This window comes from Adiantum capillus-veneris, chromosome 20, assembly GCF_014529385.1.
Source record: "Adiantum capillus-veneris isolate H3 chromosome 20, ASM1452938v2, whole genome shotgun sequence".
In the NCBI taxonomy this organism is placed as follows: Eukaryota; Viridiplantae; Streptophyta; class Polypodiopsida; order Polypodiales; family Pteridaceae; genus Adiantum; species Adiantum capillus-veneris.
In genome coordinates, this window is record NC_140950.1 from 95717172 (window position 1) to 95744919 (window position 27748).

Genomic DNA, 27748 nt, shown 5'->3' on the forward strand with positions numbered 1-27748 from the left:
TCGATGATATACTTGATAGATTATAGGGTTATATTTGCTTCGGTAGAATAGATCGTAAAACCATAAGATCAAGACCGCTCTTGGAGAGATATACAAGACCGCATTCTAAAGGTCCTTGGATTGTACGAATTTTTGGTGGCGCCGTTTGGGGTCACTGCTGCTCTTGCAACATTCCACAAGATAATGGATAGGATCTTTCAAGAGCATAGATAGTATGTGGGCGAATTATTTGATGACATCATCATTTTCTCCATATCCAAAGAAGAGCATAGAAAGAATTTGACACGAGTGTTCAAAGCCCAGCAGGAACACAGATTGGTGATCAACGGAAAAGAAGAGTTTGTTCTTTCTACCATTGATACACTTCTTGGGACACATTGTTTCGTCCAAGGGTCTAGCATGTATCCAACCAAGGTTGAAGCTATCCGCAATTGTACATGATGTGAGGAGCTAATTGTGTGACGGGTCAAGGGTTTTAGGGGTAGGTTTTTGCGTCGAGGTCATAGACGCAACTGATTATTGCATCTATTTGGCCAATCACAAACTCTCTCTCTCTCTCTCTCTAGAAAGGTGGTCCATGCCAATCTCTTCGTCAAAGCCAGAATCCTTCTATGCCGCTCATTGTCTCTCAAAACACTGATTATTTGTCTCTAAACCTGAATTTCAGATTCTCACTCCTGCAAATTTTGTCTCTAAAACAGTGCAAAATCTAAGAACACAGATTTTTTTCACTCTAAAACTGAATTTTAAAAATATTGACTTTTTATTCTGCTTTAAAAAAGGAATTTTCTTTCTTTTAGGAGCGGGCACCGGGGGGGGGGGGGGGGGGGGGGGGGGGGCTGTTTTTGGAGACCTGCCATTGTTGCAGAACCTCATAACCTATAAAAGCACCCCTCTCTCTATCTCAATTTTGCGCACAAGATTTGCAGATTGTGATCATGTCTTTGCTTGAGCACACACTCAAATTTCAGCCCTCCGAATTTTCAAACAAAGAAGTGATTTATTGCTAAAGAAATACCCAACAAGGGACACTAACAAGGGCAGTTCAGGGCCACAAATTGTGTACAGCTCCCGCTTTGTCATCTCTCTCTCCCCCTTCACTCTCTATTTCCATTCAGTTATTTCAAGTTGTTTTGGTGATAAAGTGTTCCCGAGTGTTGCAGATTGTAATCATCTCTGTGTTTACGCCTAATTCCTCACCAGAAGTGATTACAAAGGTATCAGAGAACCCCTTCTATCCCTCATGTCCCTTATCACAATTCCCTTGTTAGCTCGTCACGACAGAGTTTGGGAGATGTTGACCAATTTCTGGGTACTGTCTTCAAGTGTATGACTGCATGAGAGCTTCCACGTGTTACTCCCAAAGTGCAACCACCATTGCCTTATGGACCTCCACCTTCGGCTCCGCTGCCGCCGCCACCTCTTCCATCCCCCGCCTTCTTCTTTGTCATATAGGTAGCATCATCATCATTATTATTACTAGTCTAAAGGCATCGCCATCAGGCACCTCTCTCTCTCTCTCTCTCTCTCTCTCTCTCTCTCTCTCTCTCTCTCTCTCTCTCTCTCTCTCTCTCTCTCTCTCTCTCTCTCTCTCTCTGTGTGTGTGTGTGTGTGCTACACTGAATTGGAAAGAGATGGTCATTGACACCAGAGCATGATCCACTGCCACCCCGACCGGTCTGGGCCCAACTGTGAGATCTTGGATACTAGAGATAAGATTCGGTTATGCCGTGACATAGTCCACCGTGCTGGCTCCATGTCTGTGTGGGAAGCATGTAAAACCTCCCGCGCAGCAGGAAATCTATGTAGGCCGTTCAAGATGGCCAGTCCATGTGCAGTGCCCATGTCTATCAGGTGTCGCCCATACTCAGTATATTCCATATCGTTTGATAGTCTGGAAAGGCCCGTATCTGCCACATCTATCTCTCTTAGCATCTCCTCTGAAGTATCATAAAACACTGCCTGGTGATGGGCAGTCCTAGCATTGAAGTCCCCGAGGATGATAATGTCACCGTCCCTAGAGAACTCCCATATGTCATCATCCAAAATAGAGAAAGGGGATTGTCCCCTGGGTGGTGCATAAACTGATGTACTCGGGGGAAAGTAACAAATAGCTAGATAGAGGTATCTGCCTATCTCTGCTTTCAGTCTCACCCACATGTACCTGGCCTGCTCGTCCCTACGGGCTATATGTATCAGTGACTGCAGATCCTCTCTAAATAACACTGCCACTCCTCCCGAGCCCCGCCCTCTGTGCTCTGAGCGTGTCTCCTGTCTGTAGGCTGTCTCCCACCTATATCCACTGATGTGAGGCATGGATTGCCCCGGGGCCTGGTGTGTCTCAGAGTAGAAGATGATGTCTCTTCCAGTAAAGCTATCCTCAAAAGCACCCACATCAAGACGCATAGATCCATTGCAATTCCAGGCAGCTACTTTGAGTGTGGTCCCATAAGTCTCGCACCGTCATGTGGAGCGTCGCTCCAGTATTACTACTTTTCTGTCTCGGTAAAAAGCGATCTTGCCTTTTCCCCTTGCCGCTCTAATCTCCGGCATTACTTCCTGCATATGAGCGATCTGCGAGAGGGTGAGATCGTCCCCGAGAACGATGCTAGTCTCCTTAAGAGTTGGTCTTTTCTTCAAGAATGACTTCTTTGCTTCCATGGAGGGAAAACGAAGGATGAGTGCTCTTTCTTTTGAGGTTTCTCCACTGCCTCCATTTTTCTTTATGTTGCCCACTCTCCATGCCCTTGTGTGTGTCGGCTCATGTGTCGGCTCATGAATCCCCATCAGGGCTGTGAGCTCTTTTACTTCTTCGTCCACATTGCCTTTGTCTTTAAGACCGCAAATTCTCACATGTAAACACGCACCCTTCTCCTCTGCTCCTCCTCTAGTGTCTCGTTAATGATGTTGTTGGGTGTGGACGTGGGCGTTATCTCCTTGTCTTTTCCTTTCTTGGCCACCTTGATCCATTTCTCGGCTTCGTCCGCCTTCTGTTGGGTTTTGGTAAGAACATCCACCCAAGAAGTCGTCATTTCTTTGTGCTGTTCTTCTCCCTCTTTGATGGCCCGTACTTGTTCCTTGATCGTGTTGATTTCTTCAATTACTGAGGGTTGGAGTTCGCCCTCTTCCAGTGTGTTTCTTGATCGGGCTTCGGCGAGTTCTTTCTTGAGTGACGCGATCTCTTCCTCTTGGGTCGTCACTCGGTCTTCCAGCGTGCTTATCTTGCTCTCTTGGATCAGCACACGTCCTTCGAGGATGTTTATTGTGCCCCAGAGATTGCGGTTCAACTTGGTGATGGTCTCCGTCATTTCCTCTTTGCATTTTCGAATGGCATCCTCTAGGGGGTCGGCTTTATCGTTTGTCTTCCTCATGCTTGATCGCCGTCCGCAAGGGAGTTAGCTATACGTGTGCACCCACCCTAGCAGCGGGCGAGACAGCTGGGCAATTGGGGGAGCCGGCCACAAGGGAGTCACCAGAATATGCGCCCTCAAAATGCTCAACTCTGTGTGTGTGTGTGTGTGTGTGTGTGTGTGTCGAAAACAAAACAAACGTGTTTGGTGGGGGGGGGGGGGGGGGGGGTAAAGTATGGTAGAGAGAGTGGGGGGGGGAGGGGAGTGGGAAGTATGGTAGAGAGAGTGGGGAGGGGAGGGGGGCGGGGTTTATTAAAATTTTAAAAAAAAAAACACTTCCTACGCGTAGAAGAAGGGGGGGAAATCCTACGCGTTAATTTATTTTTATTTTTTTTTTGGGGGGGGGGGGGGGGGGGGGGTGTGCTGCCTTTGCTCATTCACGCGTCTTGGCGGGCCTGCAAGCGAGGCGAGGGGGGGCCGGTTTGCAAAGGCAACGCGAGGAGGGGGGAGGCACTGGGCACGGGGCTGCAGGCGGGCACAGCAACGCAGGGGCACAGCAGCGAGCACGGCGGCGGGGGTCAGCGAGCACGGCGAGAGGGGCGGCGAGGGAGCAGAGCGAGCGCGCAGGGCAGCAGAGGGGCAGGAGGAGAGAGAGAGAGAGAGAGGAGAGAGAGGAGAGAGAGAGAGAGAGAGAGAGAGAGAGAGAGAGAGAGTACACAGTACCTGAACAGCCTCCCCTCCCCAACCCCCCCCCGACCCATGCCCACATACATGTGTCTTTTTCACCGTTGAGATGGTGAAGAAAGCTATTGACAGGATGAAGACTGGGAGAGCATATGATCATGAGGGCCTAGTAGCTGAGCATTTCATGCATGCCAAAGACCTACTAGCAGAGCTTCTAGCAGTTATGTTTAACCGTGCCATGTGTGAGGGCCTACCGGACACTTGGAGCCTATCTACGATCGTACCTATCTTCAAATCAGGAGACCCCATGGAGCCTGGGAATTATCACACTATTATGATCGGGCACACACTGGCACGGTTGTATGCATCCATTCTTGAGCAGTAGATGGGCAGAGAGGGAAGGAAGGCGTGCAATTGGGCAGGCAGGATTCAGGAGAGGCTTCTCTACTCTTGACCATATCCTAACACTCAGGGCCATCATCGAGGAAGGCAGATCTCATGGGAGACGGATCTATTGTAGCTTTGTGGACTTCTGCAAAGCTTTCGACACGGTACCCAGAGCTAGACTGATGCGCAGATTACAGGAAATGGGAGTACCCACAGAGCTCATTTGGGGGATCATGGCATTATACAAATCAGTAGTAGAGCACGTACGCACCCCGAAGGGACTCTCAATACCGGTTCACTCCACTATTGGGGTGAAGCAGGGTTGCCCGCTCTCTCCTACTCTTTTCCGTATGTATGTGGATGAGGTTTCTGACTACATTGACAAGGATGGGGATAAAGGTGCATAGTTGGCAGGGACATGGATTCCACTTTTGTTATATGCGGACGATATTGTGTTGATCTCCGAATCCCCAGAGGGAATGCAACGCCAATTGGATGCTTTGCATACGTTTGCCCACGAAAGTGGTTTGTCTGTCAACCTTGGTAAAACCAAGGTTATGGTGTTTAATACCACCCCACAGTGGATCAGGAGATCAGCACCTACATTCACATACGGCCAGGAGACTGTGGAGTACACAGACGCTTACACTTACCTTGGAGTGGTTTTTATTGGAGCCACATTCTCACTCAGAAGAGCAGCAGAGACCAGACTGACTAGAGCCCACGCAGCATTGGGTAGATTGGAGAGGATGTGTTCGCAGGTTCAGTTTCAGGAACCTCGGACGAAGCTCTGGCTCTTTGACACCTTGGTGGCCTCAGCACTGCTCTATGGGGCTGAGATATGGGGACCTTCATTGGATCACCACGGGAGGCAGGGTCGCACAGACGGATGGGGGAACATGGAGAAGCCTCTCGTCTCTATGATCTCGCGGCTCATTAGAGCCAAGGCATCAGTGCCACGGGCCATTATCCGAGCAAAGCTGGCGGCCCCCCCACTAGTGGTAGAGGCGCTCACCAGATCAGTCTCCTTCATAAACCGCACATGGGAACTTCCCAGAGACAGATATGCTCGCATAGCACTTGAGTCCTCCCGACAGTTAGCCATACAAGGAGATACAACATGCTGGTATGGGGAGATGACATCATGGTTTCAGGCGCATGCGTTCAGCATAGACAGGCTGCCACCATTCCAGTACTCATTGGATGCACCATCTCTCATTCTTACACAGTCGAAGATCACCAAGCTCATCCGCCAAGACCTGACCCAGCTAGATACCAGGAGGACATGGATACAACCAGCACAAGAACTGGGCACGAAGATGGCTTTCTACAGAGACCACCTTCTCTAGCTTACGGAAGATGGTTTTGTGATGAGACCCAGATACATGGATACCCACCTGTCTCATGGGATACGGTGTGCTATTGGCCAGTTACGCACATCGTCTCACCAGCTGCGGATTGAAACCGAGAGATATAGCGGAGTACCAACAGAGGCTAGGACATGCCCCTTGTGTGACATGGAACCTGAGACAGAGCTGCATTATACATGCCGCTGCCCCGTCTACTACGAGATACGAGGCCGCTTCCATTGCTTGTTCATAGAGGGTTTTGGACCACTCTCAAGAATAATGGGATACGAAGATCAAAGATGCTTGGGTTTGTTCTTGCTCGAGTTGCGCAAACACAGAGAGAGCCTGATGAATGGCGAGGCTAACCAGTCTCAAAGACGGATTACAGACTTCTTCAGAGCAGACACGAGACAGCCGCAAGAGCCACTCCCACAGCAGAGCTCCCCCTCGTCTCACACCAGAGGCACATTGATTGACCGAGCGATTGAACTGGGGAAATCCAGGCGCCCACGACTGCACAGGACTACACAGCATCGACAGAGGCTACGTCAAAAGATTCAGAGCATGCTGGCCAGGAATGCACGACGCCCGGTCAGACTACTAACCATGGAGGAAATTGATGAGATTCGCCAACGACCGATGCTAGATCTTTTGTGATTCAGCTATCCCAACTAGCCGCCCATTTTTGCTTAGTTTTTCGGTTTAGCTCACATCGACCTATCTAGAATCCCATAATATATATCTTTGTTTTGTACTGTTGATTAGGTTATTTTGTTACTCTGACTTTGTATCAGATCCACCACCTTGTAACTTTCTGGTCTCATAGGTCACTATGGCCTTTTGAAGACGTTAATATAACATTTCATCTCTCTCTCTCTCTCTCTCTCTCTCTCTCTCTCTCTCTCTCTCTCTCTCTCTCTCATATGAAGAACCAAGTTGACAAGGACGACCCTTTGGAGCAGGCCATTCAAAAATGCAAAGAAGAGATGTGCGAGACCATCAACAAAATTAACCGCAACCTCTTAGGCACTATAAAGATGCTCGAAGAACGCGTGTCGGCTCAAGAAAGCAAGATAAACACACTTAAAAGACGTGTGACTGCCCAAGATGCAAAGATTGCATTACTCAACCTGCAGAGGTACAATCGCGAAACGCACTTGAAGAGGGAGGGCTTCAACCCTCGGTAATTGAAGAACTCAACACGATTAAAGAGCAAGTGCGGGCCATCAAGGAGGGTAGGAGCAACACAAAGAAATGACGACTTCTTGGGTGGATGTCATCACAAAGACTCAACAAAAAGCGTACGAGGGCGAGAAATAGATCATGGTTGCCAAGAAAGGGAAAGGCAAGGAAACGTCCACACCTACCATTATTAACCTGACACTAGAAGAGGAAAAAAGAAGACGTGTGTTGCCTTACATGTTAGAATTTGTGGCCTTAAAAGACAAAGATAATGTGGATGAAGAGGTAAAAGAACTCATGACTATGATGAGAGTTAATGAGCCGACGCATACAAGAGCTTGGAGAGTGAGCAATAAGAAAAATGGCAGCAATGGGGAAACCTCGAAGGAAAGGGCACTTATCCTTCGTTTACCCTCCATGGAAGCCAAAAACGATTTTTTGAAGAAGAGACAACTCTTAAGAAGACGGGCATCTTTCTAGGAGATGGCCTCACCCTCTCCGAGATTGCTCATATGCAAGAGGTAATGCCGGAGATTAGAGCGGCAAGGGAAAAAGGAAAGATCGCTTTTTATTGGGATGGAAGAATGGTGATATTAGAGCGACGCTCCGCATGACGGTGCGAGACCTATGGAACCACACTCAAAGTTGCTACTTGGAACTGTAATGGATCCCTACACCTTGATGTGGGTGCTTTTGAGGATAGTTTCACAGGGAGGAACATCATTTTCTACTCAAAGACACATCAGGCCCCTGGGCAGTCTATGCCACTGTAGGAGAGCTACAGTGTCACAGGTACTAGACAAACAGTTAGTTGCAGTTGGGCTGAGTCCACACTGGACGGACTTTTTCCTGGGCAGTGACGTGGCAGGCATACAGGTGGTGGTTTAGCGGACGCAGGGCCACACCACCACGACCATAGTTTTGAGATAGTCTTAGTTGGATTAGATATTTGTGAGTCGTTGGTGGCTCTTTATGGTTGTATATATCCGTAGTTGTTTAGGAGTTATCGATATCATCTATTTTGTGTGGCCAGTAGTCCAGAGTCTATTATCTTGAGTTAGACACAGCACGTCCGCACCATCCCTACACAGTTGAGCCTCGACACCCCATTGTAACTATGAGTTCTTGGCTGGAGCTAAGTGTGCTGCCATGCCAAAGTCTGTACGGGTTTCTTTGAGTTAGACCAATCCCATATGTTCAGGTTCTACTATTGACGTCTCTGTGTTGTTCCTCTGTTGTTCCTTGTTTTCTGTGTTGTCATTCTATTGGAGTGAGGTGTCACGTACATTGCACTAAGGAGCACCCACTGTAGAGAGCACGACACATTATTTCCACTACAAGAGCTCGCCACGCCTGGTGGGACCTTAACTGAAGTCTCACTCCAACGAAAGTCGAGTCAAGGAGCTACCTGGTTTCAGCTCTCTGTATCACGATTGGTTTGCACAGGTCTGGGACTGTTTCAACTTGGTCCCATCTAGTTTTCCCTCGACCTGCTTAGTTTTCAACACGCCCGTCTAGACATGCTTGTCTAGTCTCTCGTCCTGGTCTAGTCGTCTCTCGGCTTGGTCTAGTCCTCTCGTCAAGGTCTAGCCAGGAGGTTTAGTCACTCGCCCTAGTCTAGTGGAGTCTGGACCAATGTTCAGTAAGTTAAGGTCTTCCTGACCAAAGCTTGGGTGGGCGTTTAATTACTGCATGACGCATACAAGGCAGTCAAAGAGAGCGACAAAGCCCACTAATAAGTCCTTCGAAGTACCACCATAGGAAACGTCAACCCTTCTTGCTAAGCAGAAGTCCACCAGCCCCATTACCCCTAACCCTCAACCAGTTTTACACCTCCTCGGTCACCCCCATCAATAAACCTCTCATCCCCTGTGTTACAACAAGCTCAACTGCAACAAGCTCCTACACAGACAGCCATGGAGGAGCTCACAAGCGTTCTAGCTAAGGTAAATATTAAGTTTCCGACTTTCAAGGGTCTCTCCACAGAGGATGCCCATGACCATGTGTCACGAGGACGTGGCAGCTGTTAACTATGTCACGAGGACGTGGCAACTGCTAACCTTAGTTGTTGGTTTCTTTCCAATGATTTTTGTTTTATTTTTGAGACCCTCTTTTTGAAGTAGCAAACGGTCGGACATTGTATGGCCAATGTGAACGGTAGTTTCACCCGCAGACGGGAAGTGGCCGACATAGGAATTCGTATGGTAAGAGGATGTCTAGGCTCAGAGCAAGATCATGTTGGTCCCCCCGTCGCACTTAGCAAGTTGGTAGATACTAGGAAGTGAACTCAATAAAGGCATAAAGTCAAGGTGGCACTACCAACAGAAAGTATCCGACAGTTGGGCCACATTGCACTTTTGGATGCGGTCCCAATGAGGATAGATGGTCAGATGACCAGTGGGAGACCAACGGAAGCATCTCCTAAAAATTAGGAAACTGCTATTTTGGGCCATGAAATGTGTTCGCGTCATTACCTTCGGTATGACCAGGGGAACATTTAACAACTCTGCCGCGAAGTCAACTGGGCAACCAATCGGGAAATTTCTAGGCGGCAACCCCGAAACGGGAAATGATCTATAAATGCGCCAAGTGGCAGCACTTTCCTCATGCAAGAAAAAGTGGCGCTGAATTTTATGCTGGGAGAGGCCTCATTATGCATTTTGTCACAGGTTAAGAGCTATGGAGTGCTTTCTTTCCCTCTATGTACAGTGTGGTGCTAGGAGTGATGCCCTGCACGCTACACACTGCTCTCTCTCCCCCCTACGTGCAGTTATGTGATGCCTCACAAGAGGGCTCTTCATTGAATTGATGTACAGCTGTGTGGGTTCATGCTTTTGTGCTGAGGCAAGAGCCTCCTTCAACAGCAACAGGGGTAGCTAACTGCTACTCCAAAGCAGGCACTGGTGAGGGTTATAACCTCACCGTACAGGTGCGTTTTCAACGCTGTGTATGCGCTGTAAATTGACTGTTTTTCAGCCATACGGCGCCAGAACCATTGGGAATCGTGCCCCACTAGCAGAGGACAGCTAGGGGACTGTTTGGGGCTGAAAACAGGGCAAAAACCAATAAATACGGCATGCTGAATTTACTGTTTTTGGGCAGGAATCAGAGGGTATACGTCAGTGGAAGTAAGTTCCAGCAGGGGAATCGGTTTCGGGCAAGTTTTGGGGCTGTTATGCTGCTGAAATTTGGCCAAAACTGGTAGTATCTAGCGGGATACAAGTAAAGGATTCCCAGGACTACTTTGTAATTTACCCTCTCAAAGTAAAGAAAAACCGAAAGGGGCGCCAATTTTGGGGCCTACAGGTTGTCGGCGTCTGCTCGGGGCATTCTAGCTTCCGAGCAGTGTGTGTGCTTAAGTGTTAATTCCCGTCGCAAGTTTACTTTGCACGTTCTCTCTGTGTGTGTCTAAAGTCCACCCCACGGGCCGGTTTCAAGGTTCCGTTGCCAGGACATCGATCACTTTTTCCTCAAAAGAGTGAGCCTCGGTTGTTTTGGGTAAAGACACACAGTATAGGAACGAGGGATTACACTATGACCGACAAAGGGAAGGGCATTATGGAAGAGGGTTCCTCTTCGAAGGATAGACAGGAAGTTCCTATGGTCTTCGAGATTGGCAAGAGCTCACGGGCCACGTCAGTTTGTACCTCCTATTAATGTGAATGTCCCTCCAATAGTACAGGGCTTTATGACTGGGCAACTTGAGGATGATGCGTTCAGGACTCAGTTAGTTGCCGCGGTGAATGTCTTTTCGCAACTGGTGCAGAATCCAAGGTTTATGGAGTTCTTGCAAGCGCCACCAGTGCAACAGCAAAATAGGCAACCTACACCGCATACGGAGCTTGTTGAGGCTCAACCCCAAGTACTTAATGTGATTCAAGAGGATAGGGAACACTCGCATGTTGCGGAGTCAGGGGCTCCAGAACAAGTTCCTCCCGTGCCTATTCCACAGGTTATGCCAGTTCAGCCCGCCACCTTTTAGAGCCCGCATGCTGTTTTGAAATGACAAGGAACTAGTTACCAGGCAATGCACCCAATTTTTCCACCACCCACGGTACATCTTGAGTATTTCAGGGGTGGATCAATGTTCCAAAATATGGCTGGTTATGCACTTGGAAGTCAGCCGTACATGCCACGAACAGTGTTTGGGGGTATGCAAGGCATGATGCCAAACCCTATGTATAGTAGTATCGGCATGTAGCAAGGTTTTCGGTGCAACCAGGGCCAGTTTGGGGGTGCCACAGGGTCATTTTGGCATGACTGGTTTTTTTGGACAGCAGCCAGATATCGCACCTCTGACGCAAAATGTGAATGGCCAAAATGTGCGGATCATGCCTACTACAGTGCCCCATGTTGCAGAACATTCCTTATGACAACTTGGGGGCACTGGAGAAGCCGAAAGCTTACAAAGAAGGTGGTGCAGTTGTAAAGTTCAGTACTTTCAGTGGCTTCGAGGATAAAGCAAAGGCTCTCACTTTCCTCCAGCAGTTTGATACAGCTTATGCAGCAGGGAATTATACAGAGGCCTCTAAGGTCAGGAAAGCTGCCACTTTCTTAAACGACAATGCGCTTACATGGTGGACAACATTGTTAATGCAAGGACAGGCACCCGCCACTTGGGTTTACTTCAAGCAAATGTTTGCATCTGCTTGGCTGTCAAATGAATTTGAAGCCAACGTGATGACAAATTGGCACCAGCTTACATCGGCTACATGCAAGAGCTTGCTGGAGTACCATTGGAGGTTTTGTAAAGCATTACTCTCAGTGACCTACTACAGATTTGTGCCATTGACAGAGCAGATAGGGAAGTACTATTCTGGGTTGCCTAAAGGGCTTCGCGATTACTATACCAAGAACAGAGTGGCTACTGTCACTCAGCTTATGGAAGTTGCTAACACTGGTCTTGCCTTGTTGAAAGGAGAGGACAGTGGGTTTCCGAGCAACGAGAAAGGAGAGCAGCAAAAGAAAAATTCAGCGAAAAAGCCATTTGTAAAAACGGCTCCTGATGCGTCACAAGGGTCAGAAAAGGCCACCAAAGACAAGGATTCAGCCGGGACTTCTGGTGCGCATGCAAAGAAGCAAAAAAGGAAGTCTTTTGTGCGCAAGTTGCTCGAGGAAAAGAAGATCCTAATGGCTGAAAATAAATGCTTTATTTGCGAGCAACCTGGTCACTTTGCTACCAATTGTCCACAAAGGAAAAGACCAGCTGACTCAGATGATAAAGAAGACCAGAAAGGCAAGAAGCCTAAACCCACGGCATGTTTGGTGCCAGATATGGTGGGTGATAGGCCCAATACAGATGCCAGAGAGTTATGCAGGGCATGGGGTAAAGTTAGGGATCAGACGGCACTCATCCTTTTTGATCCAGGTGCCAAAGCAAACTTTATATCACCAGAGTTAGCTATGAAGCTAGGCATCAGAGCTGAAGAGATGGGGTACACAGCACAGGCAGGGTTGGCATGTCGTGGCCACTGAGATTGTGTTACTCCCATTATTGGAAAGTTGCGTCTGCATATTCAGTCGTATGTGGACACAGAAGAGTTCTATATCATGCCATTGGAAGGTGCGATGCGCTACTTGGAATTCCTTGGATGTTCAAAGTACATGGCGTGCTGGATGTCTTCGGCAAGATGATCACCCTTCAGCATAGGGGCAAAACTCATGTTTTGGATGTAAAGCTCAAAGGGGAGTCTGTCCCTATACTATCTGCTTTTGCTATCACTTCTGTAATAAAGAATCATCTTTCTGTGTACTTGATTTTTGCACACGATGTCTCAATCAAATTTATCTCTGTTAGATAAAGAAAGGTCAGCATTTTTGCAAAAGTTTAGTGGCTGTTTTTTAGATTCATTACCGTCACAATTGCCGCCAGAGAGACTTGAGGACCATCGGATAGATTTGGTGCCAGGGTGTAGCCCACCAATTATACCTCCCTACAAGATTCGTGCGGCGCAGCAGAAAGAGATTATGAGCGAGGTTGAGGAGTTATTAGAGAAGGGGCTGATTCAGCCTAGTTCTTCACCCTTTTGCTCACCAGTGCTCCTAGTGCAAAAAAAGGATGGCTCATGGCGCATGAGTATTGATTACCGTGCATTGAACAAGAATACCATCAAGAATAGGTTTCCTATTCCTCGAATTGATTATATTCTCGATCATTTAGAGGGTGCTGCAATTTTCAGCAGGATAGACATTAAGAGGGGGTACCATCAAATTCGTATAAGGCCAGAGGATGTGCACAAGACCGCGTTTAGAACGACATTTGGTCTTTATGAGTTTCTAGTGATGCCGTTTGGTCTAACAAATGCTCCTGCCACGTTCAACAGAATGATGGACCGGATTTTCCGCTCGCATCAATAGTTTGTTGAGACGTTCTTTGATGACATTATAGTCTATTTGTCACCAGGAAGTGTATTTTTCCTGTTGCCTTCCGTAAATAAGTACTAGGTATTTTTATTTATTTTATTTTTACTTGTTTTCCCCAAAACCCTTGAAAAGGTGCAAGTGGACATTGCATGGCCAGTGTGAAACGGCTGCGGCCGAATAGGTTTCTCACAGCGGGAGTCTGGGTCGGTCAGTCTGGGACTGGTCGAGCCAGTTAGCACTGAATTCTGATGAGTATGGAAGCTTGTGTGCGCCAAATGAAGTCTGGGCCACTCGGAAAGTCACTTTTAACTTTATAAGTCAGTGGGAACTAGAGAATTAACTCAAAAGGGGCAAACTGGACACATGGTGGCTCCAGGCAGTTTTGCCACTTCCAGCATGAAGAGGGGGCGTCCAATTTGAGAGAGGAGGCTGATTTTTGAACACAAGTAAGCTACAGTGTGTGTGTGAGTAGTGGGTGCAGGTCTACAGCTTTAATGGAAAGCTTGCCTTCTCCTTTGTCTCATGTAGTGCGATGATTTGCTCTCGTGCATCTCTCTCTCCCCTTTGGCACATATGGTAATGCCCCACTAGTTGGGCTACTCACATGAACATGTACAGTTCTGGGGGTTTATGCGCGTTTGCCAAGGCAAGAGCCTTCTGAACAGGAACCGGATTAGCTAATTTCTAATCCCCCATAGGTACGCACAGTTCCATCGTGAAAGATTGCGAGTTCGGAGAGTTTTCTCGCGTGAAAACTCGTCCAATTCACAAGGGAACTGTCCCATTGCGTGCGGGAGCCCTTGGGACACGCGTAGGCGTGTTCGCTCCGCTAAAAACGATCCGAAACAGCGAATTACAGCCTGCTGTGTTTTTCTGCAGGTTTAGGGTTTCGCACCAAAACTGCAAGGGAACACCGGGGGAGCCTCGTGAGAGCCTTGGGATGCGTGTACAGGCTTTTGGGCACCCGGCAGTGAAAAACAGGGAATTACAGCCCGCTGAAATTCTGTGACGGCTCACCAGAAAGCTTCCAGATAGCGAGGGAATCCCTCCTAGACAGGTGCTTTTGACCTACAGGGGTTTTTGCGCCGTTATGCTGCCAAAATCAGGTCGAAAACCTGCGTTTTCAGCACTCGCCAGGCTTGGACAGCTTTGTGAAAGCTTGTGCGAAGTGGTCGGATCGTCTACCTTAATTTGAATAAAGAAATACCGAAAGGGGCGCCAGTCTTTGGGGCCTACAGGGTGTCGGTCTCGTGTGCGCACTGACATTCTAGTCGCTGGACGCAACTGTGTTCTCTTCCCTTCTCAGTGCTCTGTGTAAAGTTAACAGGTAATTGAAATAGTACCGCCCTTTACGTTGTACAGGACGGTTATATGGTTCCATCGACGGGATAGTCACTTTTTCTTCAAAAAGTGAAGCGTGGATTGTTGTGGGTGAAAGCAGCACAGAGCTTGTCGTTATGGCAGAGAAGAGAGACCAAGTACCTGAAGAGGGATCATCCTCACATGGCACGGAGAAAGTTCCTTCAACTCTTCAAGAAGAGGACAGGTTGTTTAGAACTCAACTGTATTGCTGCATGGACATGTTTCAGCAGTTGGCTAACAACCCAAGGATGCAGGAGTTCTTACAAACTCCGACACAAGGTTTTCAACCTCCTACACAGGGCATGACTGAGCCGTTGCAGGAAAAGGAGATTTCCAATGTGCAGAGGACTCATGATGCTCGAGAGAAAGCCCATGTGGTTGAGCAACTAACGGCGTCCAATGATCCAAAGCAGCTTGCTTTAGTTGGACAGGAACCGTTTGTGAATGGTCAAGGGAGTAATGAACACGCTATGCGTCAGACCCTTCCATTACCTAATACTTATCCTGGTTATTTTGGAGGTGGTTCAGTATTTCAAGCTATGGCTGGACCTTCCACAGGTTATATGCCAAGGAATGTGTTCGGGACAATGCAAACATGCATGGGTAACCCTATGTACGCGAACATGGGTGTCCAACCAGGTTTTCAGGGTGCCTATGGCCAGTTTAGAGTGCCTGGAACACAATTTGGTATGGCTGGTTTTTCGCAGCCATACGTACAAAATGCAGATATGACAGGGAAAACAGTTGATGCGAGTGTTGGAATGAACACTCATGGAGCACCACTATTATAGGCACCTGTTTATGATAATGTGGCTCCTTTGAGTCAGCTGAAGGATTACAAGGAAGGTGGGCAAGGAGTGAAGTTTGAAACTTTCAGAGGAACTGAGGACCAATTGAAGGCTTTGACCTTCATACAGCAGTTCGATGCAGCTTATGCTGGAGGAAACTTCACGGAATCTTCAAAGATACGCAAGGCTGCCACTTTCTTGAAAGGGAATGTGCTTCAATGGTGGACCGCATTGTTGAACCAGGGTCAAGTCCCAACAACGTGGGTCCAATTCAAACAGCTTTTTGCGCTTGCATGGTTGACAGACACTTTTGAACTGGATGTGATGACAGAATGGCACGAATTGAATGCTAAACAGTGTGCGAATCTGGAAGAGTACAATAAACAGTTTTGGGCCGCACTGTTGCCAGTCACCTCTTACAGGTTTGTGCCATTTTCAGAACAGACTAAGAAGTACTGTTGCGGATTGCCCAAGAAAATCAGGGACTACTGCACAAAGACTACTGTCATGAATATGTTTCAATTGATAGAGAATGCAAGAGTGGCCAGCAATCTGTCGAAGGGAGATTCCGATGGATTTAATAGCCACAAGAAAGGGTCCCAGGGCAAACAGTTTTCAGCCAAGGGCAATGTTGCAGCAAAGCCTTCTGAGCCTCCCACATAGAAGCCCTCCACTGAAGAAGGTGATACGTCCAAGAAGCAGTCTAAGTCTTCTTCGGGACGAGGACAAGGACAAAAGAGGCATTTTTTTGGCAAAACTTTTGAAGAACGGAAAGCTCTTAGGGAGGCCAAGAAATGCTACATTTGTGAACAAGAAGGACATTTTGCAAATGAATGCCCACAGAAGAAGTCACGGGATAAGGATGACAAGTCAGACCATAAAGGGAAGAAGCCAAAGCCAAGTGCAGGACTTGTTCCAGATTTGGTTGGAGACCAGCCAAACACAGATGCCACGGAGCTGTGCAGAGCTTGGGGCAAAGTTAGAGACCAAACAGTGCTGGTTTTCTTTGATCCAAGAGCCCGTGCAAATTTCATATCACCAGAATTGGCATCAAAGTTGGGCATTCGTGCAGAGGAGATGGGTATGACAGGGGAAGCAGGTTTGGCATGCCCAGGTCATTCAGAGCCCGTTACTCCCATTTTGGGGAAGCTTCGTCTGCACATTCAGAGCTATGTGGATGCGGAAGAATTTCATTATGCCACTTGAGGGTTGTGATGTGTTACTGGGTATCCCATGGTGTTACAGGTTGCATGCTATGGTGGATACTTACAACAAAAAGATTACCCTTGTACATAGAGGAAAGACTCATGTCCTTGATGTAAAGCTTAAAGGCGAGTCTGTTCCAGTTGTTTCTGCTTCCGCTATTTCATCTGTAATAAAGAATCATCTTTCTGCGTACTTGATCTTTGCAAAAGAAGTACCTCAAGTTGTATCTAATTTGTCTACCTTAGATAAAGACAGGTCAATTTTTTTGAGTGCTTTCAGTGATTGTTTTTCGGACTCTTTGCCAGGGGAGTTACCTCCTGAGAGACCTGAGGATCATACTATAGATCTTGTGCCAGGTTCTAGTCCACCGAATAGATCACCATACAGGGTTAGTGCAGCCCACCAGAAAGAGATTATGAGTCAGGTCAACGAGCTTTTAGAGAAGGGGCTGATTCAGCCCAGTTCATCCCCTTTTTGTTCGCCTGTACTCTTAGTGCAGAAGAAGGATGGTTCATGGCGCATGTGCATTGACTATCGCGCCTTGAATAAGAATACTATCAAGAACACGTTCCCCATACCGAGGATAGACGACATTCTTGATCGGCTTGAGGGAGCGTCATTGTTTACAAGAATAGACCTAAAGAGTGGGTACCATCAGATACGCATTAGGCCAGAAGATGTTCATAAGACTGCGTTCAAGACAACATTTGGTCTCTATGAGTTTCTTGTCATGCCATTTGGTCTCACAAATGCTCCTGCCAGAATGATGGACAGAATTTTTAGACCACATAGAAACTTCGTGGGTACCTTCTTTGATGATATGATTGTCCATTCGAAGTCTGAAGAGGAGCATAGGGATCACTTGACTGCAGTTTTCAATGAGTTACGTAAGAACAGGCTACTCATTAATGCGAAGAAGAGTGAATTCTTTTTGCAAGAGATTCACTTCCTTGGGCACATTGTTTCAAAGGATGGGGTACGCATGGATCCCGCTAGAGTGGAAGCAATTAGGTCATGGCCAGACTTAAAGTCCGTACATGACATTCGAAGCTTTCTCGGCTTATGTTCCTACTACAGGAGGTTCATCCGAAATTTTGCTGAGATTGCTTCTCCACTCCATGCACTACAAGGAAAAGGAGTTACTTTCAAGTGGACAGCCAAGGAAATTTTAGCGTTCAAACACTTGAAAGAGAAGCTGACTTCAAATCCGGTAATCATTTTGCCACATCTTTCAAAACCTTTTGTGGTTCAGTGTGATGCGTGTGGACATAGTCTTGGTGCACTTCTAATGCAGAATGGCCGAGTAGTCGCATATGAGAGCAGAATTCTTTTGAAGACTGAAAGGAACTTGCAAGTCTATGAGAAAGAATTGCTGGCAGTAATTCATGCTCTCACTAGTTGGAAACACTATCTCCTAGGGGCTGATTTTGTTGTCCAAACGGATCATCAAACCTTGCGATATTTTCTCACACAGACGAAGTTGTCTGAGAAGCACATGCGATGGGCAAACATCTTGTCAATGTTCCATTTTCAGATTATGCATGTGCAAGGGAAAAAGAACGTGGTGGCTGATGCGTTGTCACGAAAGCCCCAAATTTCAGCAGTGTCAATTCCGTACCATTGTGAACTAAACGAAATAAAGACACAATATGCTGAAGATTCAGATTTTGCAAGGATCTATGACCAGCTTGTTGATGGCCAACATCATGAGCACTATATGCTTAAGAATGACTTTCTCATGATGCATGGAAAGTTATGCGTTACTAAACAGTTACGGCCAAAGATTTTGATGGAAAGTCATGCTCCACCTTATGCTGGGCATCGTGGAATTGATGCGACAGTGAAAGGGGTTGAGGCATTCTTCTATTGGCCAGCTTTGCGTCAAGATGTTGACACATTTGTAAGATCGTGCTTAGCATGCCAAAAAGGCAAATTTGACAGACAAAAGCAACCGGGATTGTTGCAGCCATTGCCGATCCCAGATAGGCCATGGGAAAGCATAGCAATGGACTTTATCTTTGATCTTCCAAGGACGCAAACAGGCAATGATGGAATTTGGACTATTATTTGTAGGTTCAGTAAGCAGGCCCATTTCATTCCTGTGAGGAAGAAGATAAAGCCAGAACACATGGTCAAGATATTTATGAGCAATATCTTTAAATATCACGGGATGCCTCAGTCAATTGTCAGTGACAGGGATCCACGTATGACGAGTCTTTTCTGGAAGGCATTGTTTGAGAATATGGGCACTACGCTAAAGTTCTCTTCTTCGTTTCATCCGCAAACTGATGGACAGTCAGAAGAGGCAAATTCTACTGTTCTGGACCTGCTCAAATGTTATGTGTCAGAGCACAAGGCAACTTGGGAACACCATCTTCCATTGGTTGAATATGCTTACAATAACACTGTGCATGCGTCAACAGGTAAGGCAACATTTGAGATAGTGGAAGGAGGGAAGAAAGTCCCGCCCATTTTGCAGACTAAAGACAAGATTTTTGAGGCAGACAAGTATGTGCAAGATATGGATGAAACATACAGGAAGATAAAGATTGCTCTTGAGAAGACTCAGGCTAAGCAAAAGAAAGCTGTTGTCATCACCGTCGTGAACTTGTATTTTCACTTGGTGATTGGGTGCTTTTGCGCTTTGAAAAGGCCAGGTTAAGGAAAAGGAAAGGCAAGGAACGCTTGTTTCCTAAGCTCAGTATGCGATATTATGGTCCTTTTCAGATTTCAGAAAAGATCAGCGATGTAGCTTACAGGTTAAAGCTACCAGAAGGCTGGAAAATACATAATGCTTTTCATGTCAGCCTTCTAAGACCCTTTGTTGGTGATGTGCCAGAGAATATGCTTGATGAGGAACAACCCGAAGTGGAAGAATTGGATGAAATCCTTGTTCCTGAACAAATATTGGCACATAAAGAAAGAAAGGTTAGAGGAAAGGTTGCAAGACGCTATTTGGTGAAGTTCAAGAACTATCCATCGTTGGATGCCAAATGGATGGAAGAGTCTGAATTGCTTGACTCACCTCAGCTATTGCAATTGTATCTTGAAGCCTTTCAGATGGAACCCACAGTGACTTGATGTAGCCTTTTCTGGAGCAAGGCAAGAGCATGATTCATGATGCTCAAGAGAGTAGTTAAGCAATTGTATCTACTCTTTCCATACAGAATTTAGCTAGAGAAGTTTGTGCTTGAGAGTACACTAGAAGACTTCTATGCTTGATATATGTGTCGTAGCCAAGTTGGTGGGATTGTTTAATCGTCCAACGCTACATTTCCGGAAGCATGTATATCTTGGATTCCCATCATAGAATATATGTGATATCAGAAGATACTGCATGTATTATTGGCATGCAAGCGAGGTCGCTTGCAGTATTTCAAGGGTGGGGTGTGTCACCAAGAGGTGTATTTTTCCTGTTGCCTTCCGTAAATAAGTACTAGGTATTTTTATTTATTTTTATTTTTACTTGTTTTCCCCAAAACCCTTGAAAAGGTGCAAGTGGACATTGCATGGCCAGTGTGAAACGGCTGCGGCCGAATAGGTTTCTCACAGCGGGAGTCTGGGTCGGTCAGTCTGGGACTGGTCGAGCCAGTTAGCACTGAATTCTGATGAGTATGGAAGCTTGTGTGCGCCAAATGAAGTCTGGGCCACTCGGAAAGTCACTTTTAACTTTATAAGTCAGTGGGAACTAGAGAATTAACTCAAAAGGGGCAAACTGGACACATGGTGGTTCCAGGCAGTTTTGCCACTTCCAGCATGAAGAGGGGGCGTCCAATTTGAGAGAGGAGGCTGATTTTTGAACACAAGTGAGCTACAGTGTGTGTGTGAGTAGTGGGTGCAGGTCTACAGCTTTAATGGAAAGCTTGCCTTCTCCTTTGTCTCATGTAGTGCGATGATTTGCTCTCGTGCATCTCTCTCTCCCCTTTGGCACATATGGTAATGCCCCACTAGTTGGGCTACTCAGATGAACATGTACAGTTCTGGGGGTTTATGCGCGTTTGCCAAGGCAAGAGCCTTCTGAACAGGAACCGGATTAGCTAATTGCTAATCCCCCATAGGTACGCACAGTTCCATTGCGAAAGATTGCGAGTTCGGAGAGTTTTCTTGCGTGAAAACTCGTCCAATTCACAAGGGAACTGTCCCATTGCGTGTGGGAGCCCTTGGGACACGCGTAGGCGTGTTCGCTCCGCTAAAAACGATCCGAAACAGCGAATTACAGCCTGCTGTGTTTTTCTGCAGGTTTAGGGTTTCGCACCAAAACTGCAAGGGAACACCGGGGGAGCCTCGTGAGAGCCTTGGGATGCGTGTACAGGCTTTTGGGCACCCGGCAGTGAAAAACAGGGAATTACGGCCCGCTGAAATTCTGTGACGGCTCACCAGAAAGCTTCCAGATAGCGAGGGAATCCCTCCTAGACAGGTGCTTTTGACCTACAGGGGGTTTTACGCCGTTATGCTGCCAAAATCAGGTCGAAAACCTGCGTTTTCAGCACTCGCCAGGCTTGGACAGCTTTGTGAAAGCTTGTGCGAAGTGGTCGGATCGTCTACCTTAATTTGAATAAAGAAATACCGAAAGGGGCGCCAGTCTTTGGGGCCTACAGGGTGTCGGTCTCGTGTGCGCACTGACATTCTAGTCGCTGGACGCAACTGTGTTCTCTTCCCTTCTCAGTGCTCTGTGTAAAGTTAACAGGTAATTGAAATAGTACCGCCCTTTACGTTGTACAGGACGGTTATACTATTCGAAGAATGAAGACGAGCATAGGCATCACTTGACCATTGTCTTCAAAGAGCTACGCAGTCACAGGCTACTTGTCAATCCTAAGAAAAGTGAATTCTTCCTGGAAGAGATCCACTTTCTTGGCCACATAGCCTCAAAGGATGGTGTCAGAATGGATCCAACAAAGGTCGAAGCGATTAAGACATGGCCAGACTTGAAGACTGTGCATGATGTTAGAAGCTTCTTGGGATTGTGTTCCTACTATAGAAGGTTTATCAAGAATTTTGCAGAGATAGCATCGCCTCTTCACGCTTTGCAAAAGAAAGAGGTCACTTTCAGATGGACCCAAAAAGAGATTTCAGCATTTAGTCTCTTAAAGGCAAAGTTGACTTCAGATCCAATAATTGTTTTGCCAGATCTCCAGAAGTCATTTGTGGTCCAGTGTGACACGTGTGGCAGTAGCATCGGAGCAATGCTAATGCAAGATGGACTGGCAGTAGCATATGAAAGCCGAATTTTGCAAGGGCCAGAGAGGACTATGCAAGTCTATGAGAAAGAGCTCTTGGCCGTGATTCATGCGCTTTCTAGATGGAAGCGCTACCTCTTAGGTGTTGATTTTGTTGTCGAGACAGACCATCAAACCTTGCGATACTTCTTGACACAGCCAAAGTTATCTGAAAAGCATATGCGATGGGCAAACATGCTTTCTATGTTCCATTCCAGATTATGCATGTGGAAGGCAAGAAGAATGTTGTGGCTGATGCGTTATCAAGGAAGCCACAAAGTTCAGCTGTGTCAATTCCTTATCATCATGAGTTAGATGACATGAAGGAACGGTATGCTACTGATGAAGGGATCTTTGAACGGTTGCAAGAGGGGCAACATCATGAGCACTACCTCCTCAGAGATGGTTTTATGATGATGCATGGCAGACTTTGTGTCACTAGGCCATTGCGACATAAGGTTCATGGAAGAGAGTCATGTCCCACCGTATGCAATGTATCGTGGTATTGATGCGACAGTTAAAGAGGTAGAGACATTCTTCTATTGGTCTACCTTGAGGAGAAATATGGATGCCTTTGTGCGAGCATGCATGATTTGCCAAAAGGTCAAGTTTGACGGGCAAAAGGCACCAGAGCTGTTACAACCACTGCCGATTCCAGATAAGCCATGGGAAAGCATTGCTATGGACTTTATCTTTGATCTTCCAAGAACGCCAACAGGGATTGATGGTATATGGACCATTATCTGCAAGTTCAGCAAGCAGACCCATTTTATCCCTGTCAGGAAGAAGATAAAATCTGATCAGATGGCACGCTTGTTCATGTACAATGCGCCATGGTATGCCACAATCGATTGTCAATGATCGTGATCCTCGCATGACCAGTTTTTTCTGGAGAGGATTGTTTGAGAACATGGGCACTACGCTCAAGTTCTCGTCTTCGTTTCATCCACAAACTGATGGACAGTCAGAAGAGGCTAATTCTACTGTCTTAGATCTGCCAAAATGCTATGTGTCAGATAATAAGGGCAAGTGGGAACAGTATTTACCTATGCTTGAGTATGCGTACAATAATACGGTGCATTCGTCAACAGGCAAAGCACCTTTTTAGATTGTTAAAGGCGGCAAAAAAGTTCCTCCCATTTTGCATATCAAGGACAAGATCTTTGAGGCAAATCAATATGTTGAGAACATGGATGAAATGTATAAGAAAATTAAAGTTGCCATGGAGAAGACTTGGGCAAAGCAACAAAAGGTTGTTGATCGTCACCGTCGTGAATTGCTATTATCACCTGGTGATTGGGTTCTGTTAAGGTTCAAAAAGGCAAGGTTAAACAAGATGAAGGGCAAGGAACGGCTCTTTCCTAAGCTCAGCATGCGTTACTATGGGCCTTTCAAGTACTTGGCAAGATCAGCGATGTGGCTTATAGGCGAAAATTGCCTAATGCGTGGAAGATTCATAATGCGTTTCACATGAGTCTTCTAAGACCCTTCGTGGGTGATGTGCCAAAAGAAATGCCAGATGAGGATCAACCAGAAGTTAAGGAACTTGATGAGATCTTAGTACCTGAGCAAGTTTTGGCACATAAGGATAGAAAAGTTAAAGGACAAGTTGCAAGATGCTATTTGGGGAAGTTCAAGAACTATCCGTGTAACAGGCCTGTTAACTTCAAAAAGGGCGGTAGACTTTACTTCAAACCTTGATTTAGCTTTCACCCATTATTAGTCGTCTATTCTACCTGTGCTATAATGACACAAGAGAGGGGAATGGGATACAGATGCTAGAATGCATCTGTATGCATCTGTATGCAAGTCAGACACTAGATTGGCCCCTAAATAGGCGCCCCTTTTGGTATTTCTTTATTCTTCAACAGAGGGAATAAAAGCTGTGGTTCCCTACAAGCTGCCCCGCACAATCTGGGCTGAATTTCTTCTATTCTGGCCCGATTTCGGCAACATAACTGTACTAGGACCCTTCACAGTCAGTATCCCCACGCATTAGATGACTTTCCCGACGCATACGGACACTTTGCAAAACCTGGCGAGAATCTGCAGCACGCTGAATTCTCTGTTTTCTGCCCTGAAAATGCGCCAGATCACCTGTACAACGGTCCCCTTGCGTCCCCGAACCTCCTGGGGGTATTAGGGTCCGTTTAGGGCCAAAACCCTAAACCTGCAAAAATACACAGCAGGCTGTAATTCACTATTTCGGGCTCCGTTTCGCGTGCCGGTCGCATCCGTAGCAAGTCCTCGAGCTCCCACACCTGTAGGGCTACTTGCCCTTTGAATCGGACAAGATTTCGCACGTGAAACCTCTCCGAATCACTTGTACCTGCGGGGGATTAGCCGCTAGCTAATCTTGTACCTGTGCAAGAGGCTCTTGCCTCGGCAATCGCGCATGAACCCACAATTGTACATTGGTCAATCTGATGAGCCCACTAGAGGGGCATAACCATAAAGAATAGGGGAGAGAGAGAGCAGTGAGAGGTGTGCAGGTCATGACATCCCGCACCTCACTGTACATAGAGGGTAAGCCAGCACTCCATTGAAGCTCTCCCACATGTGACAGCACTCAAAAACGAGCTCACAGCTGAAAATCACGTTTTTGCCTTCTCTTTAAGTAGTAAGCTGGCCTGATAGTGCCAAGTGTCACTCATTTGTGCATTTTCCTTCTTTAGACCCTCGGGTCTAAAAATATTTCACCTGCAGCCTCTGTTGACTTGGCCACAGAGTAACAAAATGATCCCCATGTCAAACTGCACGTAATGACGCGAAGACATTTTGCCGTCCAAAAATAGCAGTCCCTAAAATTTAGGAGTTTCTGCCATTACATTCTTCTAGGTCATCTGACCCTCTTTGTACACTGCAACCACACCCAGAACTGAATTGTAGCCTCTGTAGCAAAGGATTCCGCTTTGGCTGGCCAATGACCCCACTTTGGCTAACCATAGTCCTTGTCCAACCTTAGTGCTCTTTAGCCCTCAGGCTTGGACTCTCTCTGAACAGTTCTGTAGCAGGCTACAGTGTCACTTTCACAGGACACAATTACAGTTAGTACAGTTGGTCTGGTCTGTTCACACTGGACGGACACTCTGGGCGGTGACACTGGCAATGATACGGGTGGTGGCCTAGTGGACATGTGGCCAGGTCACACTTAGCTGGCTGACATTTATGGGCCGTTGGTGGCTCTTTTACGATGTTATCTATGAGTAGTAACCGTTGGGTCATTATTATTATCTTTTATGGTTGGTCTAGTAGTCGTCGTCTTGGTAGCGAGTCTTACACAGAGTCCTAGACAGAGCACATTAGCAACATCCCTGCACATCTGAGCCTCGACAACCCCATTGTACCTGTGAGTCCTGGGCTGGAGCTGAGAGTGCTGCCACGCCAGAGTCTGTACACGGTTCTTTGAGCTAGTCGAGTCCACATGTTCTGGTCCACTGTTGTGTCTCTGTTGTTATCCATTGTTTCTGTGTTTCATTCTGTTTGAGAGAGTTTCCATTTGTTTGAGTGAGATTGTCTCGCACATTGCACTGAGGGGCACCCATACTGTAGAGAGCACGACATATTATCCGCGCTACAGGTGCTCTCATTTTGGCGACCACGATGGGATCTCAACTAAAATCTCACTCTGTGAGGTGCAAATCTTGAAGCTGGTTAGGTTGATCTAGCTTCGCCTGCCTTCTTCGCCGACCTTGCCTTGCAATGTTCCCCTCTCACCTTGTCCATTAGTCCTTGGTCTAGTCCTTTCTCGCCTTGGTCCAACTTATCCTCGTCCCTGGTCTAGACCTCCTCGACCCTGGTCTAGTCCTCCTCATCCCTGGTCTAGACCTCCTCGACCCTGGTCTAGCCTTCCTCGTCCCTGGTCTCGTCCTTGATCCAGCCGAGTCTAGTCATTTACCTGGTTGGTTTGGTGGAGTCTAGACCTGTCACAAGTTTCTTGCCCAAACTTGGTTGGACTTGTGGTCACTGCATGACACATACAAGGAGGTCAGTTGAGCGTCAAAGCCCACTACTGAGCCCTCTAAAGTACTATCACAGAAGACGACCTTTGACACCTTGTAGAAATCCTTCAACCTCATCACCTATACCTCCACATATCACATCACCCATTCCTTCATCAGGTTCCCCATCTTCCCGATCACCTTCTCCAGAAAAGCTCTCAACCATTCCTTCGTCATCAGGTTCCCCATCTTCGCGATCACCTTCTCCAGAAAAGCTCTCTCCTATTCTGCTACAGCAAGCTATTGTGCAACAGACTCACCAAGGAATCATGGAGCCACTAGCTAGTGTTTTGGCCAAGGTGAACATAAAGTTCCCTACCTTCAAAGGGCTTTCTTCAGAAGATGCTGACGACCATGCAAGAAGATTTGTATCTCTCTGTAGGGGACGTGGGCTGAACAGAGAAGATGCTTACTTGGTACTATTTCCATCCACCCTAGATGGCCTAGCAGATAAATGGTACAGCCAATTTGCAGAGAACCATTTTGCAACTTGGGCAGCCTTAAGACAGCAGTTCTGTGCAGCTTTCAGGCCGGGTGACTACCAGGAGAAGGTGTTGGATGAGTTGGCCAACATGGTGCTCAAGCCTGAGGAGACTTTTGCGGAGCTTATGACTAAAACTAAGTCACTGGTGGCCAAGCTTCCCCAACAACCCGGTGAATTCATGGTTAAAAAGTGGGTGGAGAAGGCGCTTCCCAAAACTTCTCAGCAAAAACTCCGAGAGAGTCTCCGACCCGACGCCACTCTCGACGAGTTCATCGCAGCTGCTACTAGAATAGAGGGGGCTAGGAAGCTCTTCAACAACTCTCCTCAAATAGATACTCCCTCTGTGTTCTCGGAAGGTAGTCCTACTGATACTTTAACTTCTTTACGCAGGGAACTGGAAGCCCTAAAGCTACAACGAGCTCTTCAAGAGGAGAGGTCCTTCTCTCTTAGACAACAGAAGCCTACACATAATGAGGCATTGGAACAGATTAAGCGCGAGTTAGAAGAGCTCAAGTGTCAGCAAGAGACTAAGGCTATGGTTTGGTGTAGCTCATGCCGCTCTCCAGGGCACCCCCCACAAGAATGCCCCCTTCGGGTTTACTGCCACTTCTGTGAAAAATCTGGACATGAGGATAAGGATTGTTACTACCTCAAGGGATTGCGACAAATACAGCAAAATCTTGGTCCTTCTCTCCAACAAGGGCTAGCACCTGCATCCAACATGGTCTCACCCTACGGCCATCAAAACCAGTTGCCTCCTCTGCTGACAACACCCTGTATGCAGCAAGGTATGCACAACAACTTTGCACCCCACAGCTTTTATCATGCCAGTACTCCCTCAGTTCCCCAAAGTTTCTACACCTCAGCCTCCAACTCCATGCAGCAACCACCTCGTCCCCCGTTTCGTCCTTCCAATCGACCCATACTCTGCTACAGATGCGGAGAATATGGGCATTATCAGAGCAAGTGTCCTTTACCCGAGGGGTCCCCTCCTTGTCGTCATTGCCCTGATTCGAAGGATCACTACAGTAAGGATTGTCCCAAGCAAAGGGCATCCACGTCTTCAGGCTCGACTCAGAACCAGCCCAAATTCACCTTTCCGAAGATAAATTTGATTACTGTGAACACCGTGCCTCAACCTTCACCTGCTACTCATGTGGTTAAGCCTCTGCAAGTGGAGGAGCCTGCTGGTGTCCTTACTCGGGCACAAAGAGCAGCTCTTGGTCTCAGTCTACCCACAGGTCCACCTCGCCAGTCTCCACTTCCTCAATCTAGTCTACCTGACCCAAAGGACAAGTCCTTCCCAATTGCTCAGAGCAAACCAACTTCCTTGTTATCTGACATTGATGGAGCCTTCTTAGAAGCAGTGGCTG

General features: G+C 47.1%; 1 protein-coding gene across 2 annotated transcripts in view; it reads right to left on the reverse strand.

Moving 5' to 3' along the window:
* Positions 1 to 27748, reverse strand: part of LOC147432939 (lon protease homolog, mitochondrial-like) — a 106362-nt gene that overhangs the window by 51512 nt on the left and 27102 nt on the right. The window lies entirely within an intron of this gene.